Consider the following 13,463-nt stretch of genomic DNA (forward strand, 5'->3'; position numbering starts at 1 on the left):
AACAAATTAGTAGTACAAGCTAGAAAAGAATGTGAGATGTAACCTATATCACACTCCGAAGTCAAACGTGTCTTATGATAAGTGATTGTTGCAGGTTACACAACAGTAGTAATTTGATGTAAGAACATGGTGTGATAGACAGATATTGTATGTTCTAGAAACAGGAACACGTGTCTTATTCAAGTATAATGTGTAAAGTAAGCAGATGGAATTCAACAAAATTAGAAGCAATACAAGCTAGACATCACACATAACATGCAACCACATATAACAGTGCCAAGTTAGAGGGAGCACCAGTGATGCTGCACTAGGGGAGACGTGCTCATCATAAACACAGCTTTGTTGAGTGTCTATGCATGTGTTGTCTTGGAAATCATCTTGGGGGTGTGGAGGAGTAGAAACTGTAGAGGCCCTCCGTTTGGAAGGAGCGCCTTTATCCGCTGCCTTGCTAACTTCCTTCCGCTTTATTGATTTTGAATTGTCAAGTAAAATTGACAAGAAAAAGCAATAAAATTCTCTCTTCAGAACTCATTCATGCATGATACTGACAATCACTACTTTGATGTAAGGCAAACACATGATACCAGGATGGAATATGTACGAAAAATAGGACGGCATGGCATGTTCACAACTGTTTGTGTAAACTAAGCAGAAACCATTCCAGCAAATAAGAAGCAATGCAAGCTAGACACCACATGAAAGATGCAACCAATATGACTCTGCCAAGTTAAAAGCGTCCCATCATAAATGGAATTTCAACAAATTAGAAGCAGCGCATGCTATAAATCATATGAAAGATGCAACTAATATCGCACTACATATACTAAAGGTGTCTCGTCATATTGATTGATGCGGGATACAAAAAAAAACAATAGTTTTATGTAAGGACATGCTTAATAGACAGATGTACTATGTACTAAATACAGGAAGGCATGTCACATTAACAGGTATAATGTCACATTTACAGGAGTATAAGCTAATAAGACCAGCACATGCAGTTTAACCAGATTGGAAGAATTACAATCTAGACACCATATGCAACATGCAACCACATATCACGCTTCCAAGTTAGAGCAAGCACCTGCGATGCTAGTGTAGGGGAAATGTTGTAATCAACTATAGAGCTACGTTCACTATCTTCATCTAGCATTTCTGTTTCTTGAGAATCATGTCGGAGGCTGACGCTGCATTCTTTAAATGAGGAGTAGTCCCCTTGCCTGCCTGCCTCGTCATAAGTGATTGATGAGGGATACACAAGAACATTAGTTTGATGTAAGAACATGGTTAATACACAGATGTACTAGTATGTACCAAAAACAGAAAGGCATGTCATATTCAAAGGTATAATGTGTAAGCTAAGCAGATGCAATTTAACCAAATTGGAAGCAATACAAGCTAGACATCCGGCTGGAGTGGTGAACATGATCATCTAGGACCTGAGAGCCTGGTGGGAGGCGGGCTGCTTCGCCACCATCGCGGCTTTGTAGTTGGCTTCCAGGTGATGCCTGTCTTTGCTGGGCTTGTCACTGGCTCGGCCAGTGCCCTGACTAGCTATTTGTCTTCTGGTGCTCACAGGATGGTGGTTCATGTAAAAAATATCTTTCCTTATCTTAATAAAGACCGACTTTGTCCTTTCAAATACAAGCTAGACACCATATGGAACATGCAACCACATATGACACCGCAAAGTTAAAGCAAGCACCTGGGATGGTGGTTCATTGCGAGCGAGGTCATCAACTCCAGAGCAATGTTTACCGTCTCCATCTGCTGACACTGCACCCTTTAAAGCACTGTAACGTGTCGCGCCTAGCCACGTAGAAAGCTGGCACGACTTGTCTCTTTTCTTTTTTGCTTCGCTTTCGGCAGACTCTGAAATACCCTTGCATAAAAACACAATAGTGAGAGTATGGGTGAAGTGTGTGCAGAACTAGTGCACTGTAAAAGTAGCAAATAGCAGGTGGCTAAAAAATAAATGACAGGAGACATATGATAGCTCTACAACATTGCATGGCAAACAAAATTAGATTCTACTCCGTATGATTTTGTAATATATGAGCACAGGAAATGCAGGTACTCCTCCAGCACACCACCACATGTGGTCATATCTAGGATAACAGTCGACTGAAAATAAATAGGTCAGTCGATTTTTTTAATGAACCGTCCGATCTATAAGGAACGGGCAGATGACCTTCGTCTACCTCCCGCCAGTCACTGTTGACGATCTTTCTCGAACCGCCAGCGACCACCGGCCCAGACCCGTGCCTCCGTCGCCCCGCCCTCCCATCGACCTCACACCACCGCCGTGCTTGGCAGCGCCCCCAAGCCATCCCTTTAATCCCGACCGACCTTCACATCGGGCGCCAGTAGCTCTAGGCCGCACACGCCCCTAAGATAAACACCAAGGCGCTGCTTCCCCGGTGTAATAGTCGTACTAGCGCCTGTTACGCCGGGGAATGCTTCAGTTAATTGGGAATCAACTGGCCAGAAATTGAAATTCAGGGGGTGACGGACCTCTAGCTAAGGTGAAATAGTATATGAGGAGAAACCTTGTGCATCGCGAGTTACTAGGAACATCTAGTATCAAGAAGAAGCGGCCAACTAGTGTCTTCTGTGGGATGAATACCGTGCAAGCAGAGACGTAAGATTTGCACGAATAAGGGAAGAGGAGTACCTTCTTCGGTTGCTGGTGTGGTCACCTCCACATGTCGCGCCGATCTTCTTCTTTTTACCGGGGAAACCGATGTTCTGGAGGGTGCAGGCTTGGACGAACCCATGGCCAAATTGTTGACTGTGTTGCCGTGGCCGTATGTCGGTGGAGGGGAAGCAGATCCGAGGCGGCGAAGGACGGCGTAGCAGGAACAACTCCGGTGAGGTGGAGGGCGGCGACGTTGGAGCGGCGGCGGTGAGGCGCAGGACGGCGTGGTTGAACTGGCTCGGGTACGGACGGCTCGGCCTCGGCTTCAACTACTAGCCGTGGAGGGCGTTGCGGTTGAGGTTGCGGTGGACGACGACATTGGGGTATCGGCTCCGGCGTGATGGAGGAGGGCGGCGGTCGATGGGTAGGATGGGGTGGCGGACGGAGGACGCCGAGGTTTCACGGCTGGTGGAGAGGTAGTTTTGGCGCCCACGGAGTACGAATGGGGAATCAGACGGGTGGGGGGGCACCATGTTTCGGTCTGGGACGCGCTTGTTTTTTGCTTTTTTGAACAGAAGTTGGGACGCGCTTGTTTGAAATTTGGGGAAAGTACAAACTTTGCCCCCTCTTAAATTTCGTACCTACTGCGGGTCGGGGGTAGGATGGTAATCCCAGGTGTCCCAAATAGTGGGCGGGAGCAATTTCGGCTGCGCGCATGTGTGCTTAGGCAGCCATTGTGTATGAATGTTTTTCATAGGCGGTTGTGTGGCGTCTAGATGAAGCTACAAACCTACCCCGGTTTAGACATTTGGACGTCGGGCCGGTAGGTTTCACGGGTCAGAGTTATTAGAAAAGTAATTTCCTTGTACTACCAAACATTGGTCTCACGCGGTTTCGGGCGAGTAGGGGCTCTTTTGGCGCTTCGTTCGAAATTTTGAAACACAAGCATTCACGTTTAGAGTACTCTTGAACTATGAGGATTGACCTAAATAGACAACGTTATATTTGACCTTGTATGTTTGAAAACCTCATTAAATTATCTGCTTCCTTTTGAAATTTTGACACTTGAAAATCCTATAACTATGATTATTTTGGTATGGAGGGGCTAAATTTGAATCTATTTTGTACACGACTACATATGCTATTATGTACAAAATCAGAGCAAAGATTGGTACCCCCATAGTTTAGGTATGGTTTACAAATGCCATGATATCAAATTCAAATAATTGAATGGACTTCATGTTGAATTCGATTTTTTTAAACCACCTTAGGTTGAATTCAAATGTATGCTAGTTCATAGGTAGCTATTTATAAATGTCCATTGTGTAACTTTGGTATGTATAATGTGCTTTACACACACAACATGAACTATACTTACGTTCATATTCGATTGCTAAAGCGATGCATTGTCTGGAGTTCAAAATACTAACTATGTGGATCAATTGTGTCGAATAATAACATAGACATGCTCAAATTCGATAGAATCTAGATGTCTGATGGATCAATGACTGCTCCTTACGCGAATTGCAAATATCATGATCCCATCCTAATATTTGGATACAATTTATATCTTTAATCAATGTGTAGAGCAGTCTTTTATGTGTAGTTTCACTCTCCATCAGTGGTCTCTCACACACGCTCACACACTCTCTCCCGAGGTGTCTTTCTCCCACACATGCTCTAGATATAACCCTCCCTCCCTCTCGTAACCATTTACAACTGTTTTCACTAACCTTTATCACAAGCACTCTTCCTCTCGCAAACATACACATGCACAATCCTCATCGACCCTTTCTATATACATGGACCTGCCTACATGTCTCCTGTACGCACATTATCTTTACGCCTGTCTCTCACGCATTATCTCACACCTCTCTTCCTAATCGACGAGTATGATTCTAGCAGAGCATTCTATAGGATGCCCCTTAAAGTTAGGTTGGATGAATAGTAATATCAGAGATAAAAGGGTTACCTTAGTCCGAGAACCTAGGGTTACAAATCCTAGCCGGCTTTGTCAGTGGACACAGAGTCCTTCACAATTCTGCTATCTTTGTCTTGTACGACTAGTCATCCATGGGTCTTCCTAAATGTGTCATGGGCCGACCAATGTGGCGCAGGACGGAACCGAACAAAGGGCCTCACCTCGACCCACCGGACCTCACGCGGTGGCACACCCTCTGCCCCCATGTCTCATTATCTTCTCACACCCACACATACCAATACAAACACCACACACACACAAATTTTCTCCTGGTGCCTCTATTCCCTCCCCCCTTGCATATACACACTCAAGGGAATGGAATCTCTTGTCGTGACGTCATATTCGTCTCTCTCTCTAGACCACTCTCATTTCTCGTGCTATCTCTCCCACGCCCCCCCTGTCGGCTATCCATGCCTCTCTTGAATACGTAATACACACACATACCTCTCTAGGCCCCACCAAATGCATCAACTACACATTCACACATGTTACATCACGTACCCCATTGATCTAAAAAGCCCTCTCTTCACGTTTATTTCGCATACAACATTCCTTTCTAATAAAGTGTGGCCAAAAAATTATTTTAGAGTTTCTACATATATACAACATTACAAAGTTATATGGAGGAGTACGAACACTAATTTGCATTGCATGGTGCCCACAATGATATTTATTCCGCACTGTGAATTTGTATATTTTTATACTATATACAAAGTTAGTCATAATAAAGAGAAACGAAGAGCATCTCTCTCCATCGCATACCCCCCCTGTATGCCCCTTTCACGTATGCACACAAAACTATCTCCAGGTCCTCTAAAAGTAAGCCCCCAGAAAATTCAAGCATGTTTCATTTTTCTATCGCGATATATGCAATGACGATCATTGTATTTGAAGCGAAAGCACAATACATACATTGGACTTCATAATCCACTCATTACGGTCACCGTTTACGTTTAGTGGTTATTATACAGTCACGGGCTCACCGTACAACTTTGTATTTGCTCATGACATGACTAGTGGACCAGTTAAACGCTCCACGTGGCACCTCTAGTGTTGCGTCACATTATCTCACTACCATCATGCCCACCTGTCGACTTGTATCTACTCTACATCTACAGTATTATAAAATACATAAATATACTCTTATAAAAAAACAGATTTGGTGATGATGGTGTGCCTGCCATCCTGCAATATAGGCCGTCCGATTTATATCTGACGGATAGGAAAGAAACTATGGCAATTTTGCAAAAAGGTACCCACACACCTCTCCACGTTTACAAATAAGGCCTTCCTTCGTTCATCCTTTTCTCTCACAAGATAAACAAGTCATACAAATGCATCTCGATGTTAAGTGCAACACACGGGCATCTTGCTAGTAAGAATGAAAACAAACGACAAAAAAAATATTTTGACGGTGGTTCGAAGTCATGACCACGGGCACAGCGGACAAGGTGGCCTTGTATTGGTATGCTGAGCCATCTGTTTTAACACACAGGAGCTGGTGTGGTGATTATACACACACGCACGCATGCACACGAACTCCATCCATGCAACACTCACACAAACACATGCACCCACGCACGCACGCAACACTCACACATACACACGCAGCCATGCACGCACGCAACACTCACATGCACACATGCACGCATGCATGCACACACCAGTACACCACACGACCAACACACACTCTCACGCTCAAGTGCTCAACCTACACGTGCATGCGCACACATCAGGCCCTGACAGACACATACACATATAGGTGATTCCCGCGCACGGGTTGGAGCCTTGTCGCGCCTGTGTAAATTTGTGATTATCTGACCTTTTCCCTATGCGAACTGACAGGTGGGACCCACAAGGAACATGGTCAATTTAACTAGTCAACATGGCGCCATGCAGACTATTTGGCCGGTCAACAGAGTGCAATCCGATGCTGAACTGTGAGCAAGTGACCGGATAATCACCGCAAAACGTATATCGTGACCGTAATCAGCTTATTCTGAAGTTCGGTGACCGTATTATGCTTTTCTCTCTGTAGGCCCTCCAAAACTACATCTCTACACATTCTCGCATGTTACATCTAACAACTATGCAATACAGCACTACTACTACACTCTAACACAATAAATCATATGTGTTTTTAGTTTTACTAGATATCATATTGTTACTTATAATTATTTAGTTTGCATACATTAAAATTGCCTTTGAAATGTATGGCCAGTATCATCTACCGCGCGGGAAAAATCATGCCCTTTCCTGTTTAATCGGGTTTGTATTGATGGATCGTGCGAAACAACAAAACTATAGTACTATACAGTACAAGTGACAGTTCACTGGGCCATCGTGTCGTCTACTCCTCCGTCGTAAGAGTGGAGCACTCGCTTTCATAAATCTTCTAGTCCCTTTCGCCGACATGTGGGACATCAAGCTATCGGGTCCACGTGCCATACCGGAATACAGTGCAGAGCAGCCGGGGTGAAGCACCCCAGTCATGGCGCCTGCATAGTAATGAGCAATGAGGCGTCAAATCACAAAGTTGCACCTTTCCCGCAGTTAAGTTGGAGGGACGAAGTAATAATGCTAAAAAAAGAAGTTGGAGGGACGAAGCAACCATCATTTCACTCGTTGCTGAATCCGCTTCTCCCTCATCTTCTTCAACTTAACCACGTGTTGCTTCTGCCGTTGTTCTGCCTCATGTGGGACATGGATCAGCTTGGTAAAGCACTGACACGTGGGACTGCATGTTAGCAAACCGCCAGGACAACGTCCTCCGAAAATAAGAAACCTCCCCCGCCATCCACGCGGGAAAATCACCTCCTTTTTACTAATATTTGATTCTATAATTTTTTAGATCAATATAATTGAGATTTGTATAGATAGCACACAGGAGAAAAACCAAGTGGTACAGTTAAGGGCATCCACAATGTATAGCCAAATGTGAAAATAGCTTTTGGCATCGTGGGAACCATTGTGGATGGTGTTGCCAAAGCCAAAAAGATGGAACCGAAGCTCCCTAATTGATTGATTGAAGGAATAGAAAAATGCAACGTCTCTCCTCTTTCTCCCATGCTTGGACGCATGTTGTACAGTATAGAGCACAGAGTCTACTCCCCTATCCCTTGTATCACAAATCACAAAGCGGTGAGGCGTCAAATCACAAAGCACGGACGAAGCAACCATCATTTCACTCTTCGCTGACTCCGCTTCTCCATCGTCTTCTTCGAGAAACCATCTCACCACACTAGTACTCCTAGTAGTAGTACTAGTAAAGGACTTCCTGGATGCAAATAAGGCGGTTGTCTCGGCTTGCAGGCGGCACTTGCGAACGACTTACCGTGGTCTCCCTCAATGGTGTTCTCCGTCGAACGCACTTTGCCAAACCACAAAAAAAATCATCGACGTCACCGCAATGGGCAAGGAATTCAAATATAGTTACTACCTCCATTTTTTTGTACACAAGGCCAGTATATCAAAATTACAATTTGCAAAGGGACACTAACACTAATCGAGGCAAAATTGATGGGGTTAGCAACCAAGGACATTAATATCCCCAGCATGCATGTGGAAGTGAGAAGGTTCGTTTGCATGGCACTGCATTAATCAAGCGATGAGGAGTGAGATGGTTAGCTCTTTGGTCTTTCGAGAAAAATATACGCATTAATTGACACGTGAAACGAGGATTTGTATCGATTAAATCCCGCGAAGGAAAACCCCGCCTTTCTTTTTTAACACTAGTACTCCTAGTACGTACGTACTTATCCTGTTTGGGTCTAGGCATTGCATTGCCAAACTTCGCCACACATTTTTGCCAAGCTTGCCTAAAGTTTTCAAAATGAGAAGGAGGTACACTTGCGCACGGCTGTCGCGGTCGCACCGCACCCTCACACGGTCGCTCCTGCATGCCTCGGTCGCACCGCACCCTCACACAGTCGTTCATGCACGCCGCAAACCCAACCAAGGGAACGCACCCTCACTGACACGTGTTGTCGCATGCGAACAAACCAAACTCAGCCATCCTATCGCTAACACATAATTTTCGTCCATAGAGTATGTTTATCCAACCGCATGTTGGGGAGTATCCGTACGGCCCGTGCGGTGGTCTGTTGGGGAAGAAGAAGAGGTGAGGAAGAAGGAAAGAAGGGTTAGGAGACGTAGGATATTCATCCAACCGCCTGAAATGGTAGACTGACCCAAGTCAGGCGACTTGCATAACAAATAGTATATTTTTACACAACAAAATATCCATAAAAACAACAACATAAATAAAAACTATCACTGCTCGTGGAAAGAGACGGCCTCGTCGTCTTTGGCTGCCGACGCGAACCAGCCATCGCTGTCGACGTGTGTCTCCGCACCGTGGTTGTCCTCGGCCTCCAGCTACTCGTTCAAGTGGAGCGTGCGGGCGCTCTGCACGGACGAGAGCACAGCCCGGTTCAAGTCGAGGACGTCCAGTTCTGCCTGTAGGAGGGCCTCGATGGCAGCGGCATCCGTGCGCTCCGCGTCAAGTCGAGCCTCCGCCGCCCGGTTCAAGTTCAGGACTTCCGGTTCCGCCTGCAGGAGGGCGCCGATGAGAGCGGCATCTACGCGCTCTGTGTCGAGTCGAGCCTCTGCCGCCCGGTTCATGTCCAGGACGTCTGGTTCCGCCTGCAGGAGGGCCTCGATGGCAGCGGCATCCGCGTGCTCCGCCTCAAGTTGAGCCTCCGCCGCCCGGTTCACATCCGCGACATCCGGTTCCGCTTGTAGGAGAGCCTCGATGGCAGCGGCATGCGCACGCTCCGCGTCGAGTTGAGCCTCTGCCTCCCGGTCCTCCTTTAGTATCGCCATGTTGAACCGCTGGTCCGCCTGCACCATGGGGGACTCGGACGCCGGCACGACGTCGACGTCCATCATCTCATACCCATCGGGGGCCTTCTGCGCCGCGACCTCCGCTGTGAACATTGGATCGGCTTCCTCCTCCTCGTAGCTTGGCTCCAGAGAACTCAAGGATTGGCCCACCGCAAAGCGAGCTTGGGAACGGAGGTCTGTGGAACCAACCGCCACCGCGCTTTCTGTGCGGCGCTCCAGCGTCAGCATCTTGTAGTAAGTGATCTTGCAGCGCACCATGGCTTTCCGGTGAACTAGGGGACGCTTGATGCGGGCTAGGGGATTGAAAGGTGGGGGAATGGGCTGGAGATTTGGTGTGATTTTAGGGCATTGGCTGGCGTAGGCCGAGCAATGAAGATTCTGGTGTGAATAGTGGTTCTGGTGATGACCGGTCAATCAGTTTTGACTGTACATCGCTCTTGTCGCGTTCATGTTGCAGCCCGGCACGCTGGACCCTCCACGTCTCTCACCGAATGGAACGCGCTTTGTCTTGCGTTTTCGCTCGCTTGTGGGACCGCAGTTGAGAGCAAACCAATGTCCCTCCCCCTCCCCCGCCCGCATCATTTATTATACCACCACTCCCTCCGTTTTATGCGGAGTAAATAAAAACAGAGGGATCATACTACAGATGAGGATCCCCTGACGTGGCCGAACCCATTGAGTAACTGACATGCGGGGCCTAGCAAGCATGGGGTCCGCCAGTCATTGACCGAAAGGGAGGGTAAGGCAGTGATACCTACCTTAGAGGATCCACTTCCACTATACTACTTTGACCAAATGTTAGAGTAATAATATATGACCTGCAACATACACAAATGTTAGAGTAATAATATATGACATGCAACTTACAAAAAGCATACAGGTTCTAATGCGTTTTTCGGGGCTAACTTTGACCAAATGTTAGAGTAATAATATATGACATGCAACTTACACAAAGCATACGGTCAATTTCGTATGTGAAAGGAGTTTCCAATGATATAATTTTCACATTATACATCTCATGTACTCCCAACGTCTAGGTGTGTAAGTCATCTTATGAAAACCAAATAATCCCAAAACACATAGGTGCGGTGCATTAACTTCTACCTTGTTTCTTGTTTCTTGACATATCAACCAATAAGAGATGAGGGTGTGCATGCTTTTAATGACCTGAGACTATCAAACATGACATGCAATGGTTAGTTCATTGCATGCAATACTATTAATTAGCAAATAAACATTAATGTCTCTTGTTTTCCCCTCCTCCTTGGTCACGGTGCACAGCCTAAGATGACTTACTGACCTATGTGAAAGGAGTACTATTAATCTTGTCAATAGTCAAATTGGAAACCATCTCGAGTACAAATCTAGGAGTACGTACGAATCTAACAAAAATTGATTGGGCGTTGTTGAATGTTGATACCTTTTTTATCATAGTAGAGATACTTTGACTACACATAAAACTTATATGTAAAGTAGAAAGGATATGAGGGATTATATTGTACGTTCAAAAACGAAACAAACATTGAATACCCTTTATATATGATTTGCGGATGCTATGATCACCGGTTCAAAATTTTGAATCCGCCTTAGGTATTACGTGCCCCCACTCGTTCCCTCTCGATTTCATCTCGGGGTCCGGAGATCTATTGAAACAGGACTAGGGTGGGTACATGCGAATGATACTCGGCGGAATGTTCAAATGAGGCATGCGGGAGGATGGACTCGACTGGAGGGCGACATGATCGATGGAGAAGAGGGTTGGAGAGGAATGAGAAATAAGCAAATGCCACATGATTACACTTGAACGGCTCAAATAAACAATAAGTTGTCTTACTTGGCCTACATAGTGAAAGGCCTAATGCGCAATGCGGAGCACTGACACTCGAATATGGCCGGGAAAATAGGGAAACCGACATGTGGGGCACACCCGTCGGGACGACGTAGCGCAGACTAGTCCAATGGAGGAGCTGGCCCATGACCTCCTCGCCACTGACAACCATTCATGTGGGTCGTTGGGGCCAACAACGGGGCGCAGCTCCAGCACCGCCTCTGGACACGGCGACCGCGGTGAGCGACATGCTCATATCGTCGATAGACACGGTCGGTTTCAGTGTTGTGGCACGACCAACGGTATGTTTGGTTTGTGCCCAAGGTTGGCCCTTCAAAGCATTGGGTAGCCAAAATTTTGGTTGAGGTATTGGTTGCCCATGATTTGGCCGACATTGGCAAGAAAAATGAACTAGAGTTGGCTAGAGTTCAGTGGCATGCCAAAGAAATGGCAACCATCCAAACAAAGACCAATCTTTGGGTCAAGACCAAAATTTTGGTTGAGGTATTGGTTGCCCATGATTTGGCCGACATTGGCAAGAAAAATGAACTAGAGTTGGCTAGAGTTCATTGGCATGCCAAAAAAATGGCAACCATCCAAACAAAGACCAATCTTTGGGTCATGACCAAAGTTTTGGTAAGGTGCACTTTGGCCACAATCCAAACGCACCCCAACACCCGGCTCGTCGAGGATGCGCGGGGCGCCGCGACGCGTCCGCGTGGTGGTGTAGCGCGGCCAACTGCATCCTCTGGACCTGAGACCATGCCGGGTCGTCTTGCTTTTTCAATGACATGCTGGGATCACATTTGAGCAAAGGGCGTCTTCCCATCCAGCGCCAGCTGCCTGCATTCATGCCGTCCATTCGTATGTCATTGTTAAGAGGCTCGGTGCCCGAGGAACCAACTCCGGCGACTTAATGACGCACCCGGACACTTGGCCTCACCGGAATGCGCTACTTAAAGCGGCAACGCCCAGCTAACCTCCACACCATAGCGCATTGTCCTCCTACCTGGCACCACATCCGCCATGACCGCAAGTGCGAACGCTCTGCGGGAGAGCTTGTCTTCGGGGATGAAGCTCGAGGTCGCCGCCCTCGCTCAAGTCGCCTCTCGCGACGCAATAGCAGCGTAGCCGGACGCGGACGTGACCGCACAAGAGGTGGCCACGCTGGCGGCCGACGATGGGAGCACCGTCAGCCAGGCGTCCTACTTGCCGCCGTCCAACGTCCGACACCGCCGAGGTCGGGGACTCTCCGAGGATGAGTAGGGCATGGGAGGCGGCAGGGCATGGTGTGCCAACTGGTCGGTCCGTATCCCGTGTTCTACTCTTCCTCGCCGGAAACCGCACCTTCACTTCACGGGTCTTGAACCCCGCCCCCGTACATAGAGATCGCAGATGGAGGACGTCGGTCTCCGCCGTAGAATAGGTTTAGGGTCGGGTTTCTTTTATTTTTCTATCATATAAAAGTTTGAAATGTAATGAAAATCTGCCTTGTTTGCATTAATCTCGGCCGGTGTATATGAACTTTCACAATAATATACATATCGTAGGAGTACTAGCAAGATGCCCGTGCGTTGCACGGAAGATCAAGATCTTGTGGGAGAAAAGGATGAACGAGGGAAAGCCTTATCTGCAAATGTGGAGAGGAGTGCGAGTAAATTTTCATAGTTTCCTTCCTATCCGTTAGATATAGATCGGACGGCCTATATTGCAGGATGACAGGCACATTATCATCACCAACTCTGCTTTTTATTGTACCGAGACAAATCTAAAAAAACCAACTAAGCCAACCTCCCAGCATATCGCGCGGGAAAAGACCCGGCTGCGTCGTTTTAGTCGGGATTACCGGATTACTAGTAGTAGTATCGATGGATCACGCGAAGCAACATTTTTTTTGAGGGGGCGAAGCACCTAGTTTAAAATGAAAAAAGGTGGTACACTCACAGCACTCCTGTCGCGGTCGCATTGCACCCCACACACGTTTGGTCCTGCACACGGCTCACACAAACGGAACACGCTTCGGCTTGCCTCTTCACTGACACGTGGGACTGCACTTGGAGAAACCAACCATGTGCCAAACTCCCCCCGCCCACCGCGCGAAAATCCCCCCTCCCCCACCCACACACACACACACACAAAAATTCCCCCCAAATTCAATTCAACCGCCCTTCGGC

The sequence above is a fragment of the Triticum dicoccoides genome, chromosome 3B, assembly GCF_002162155.2.
Source record: "Triticum dicoccoides isolate Atlit2015 ecotype Zavitan chromosome 3B, WEW_v2.0, whole genome shotgun sequence".
Lineage (NCBI taxonomy): Eukaryota > Viridiplantae > Streptophyta > Magnoliopsida > Poales > Poaceae > Triticum > Triticum dicoccoides.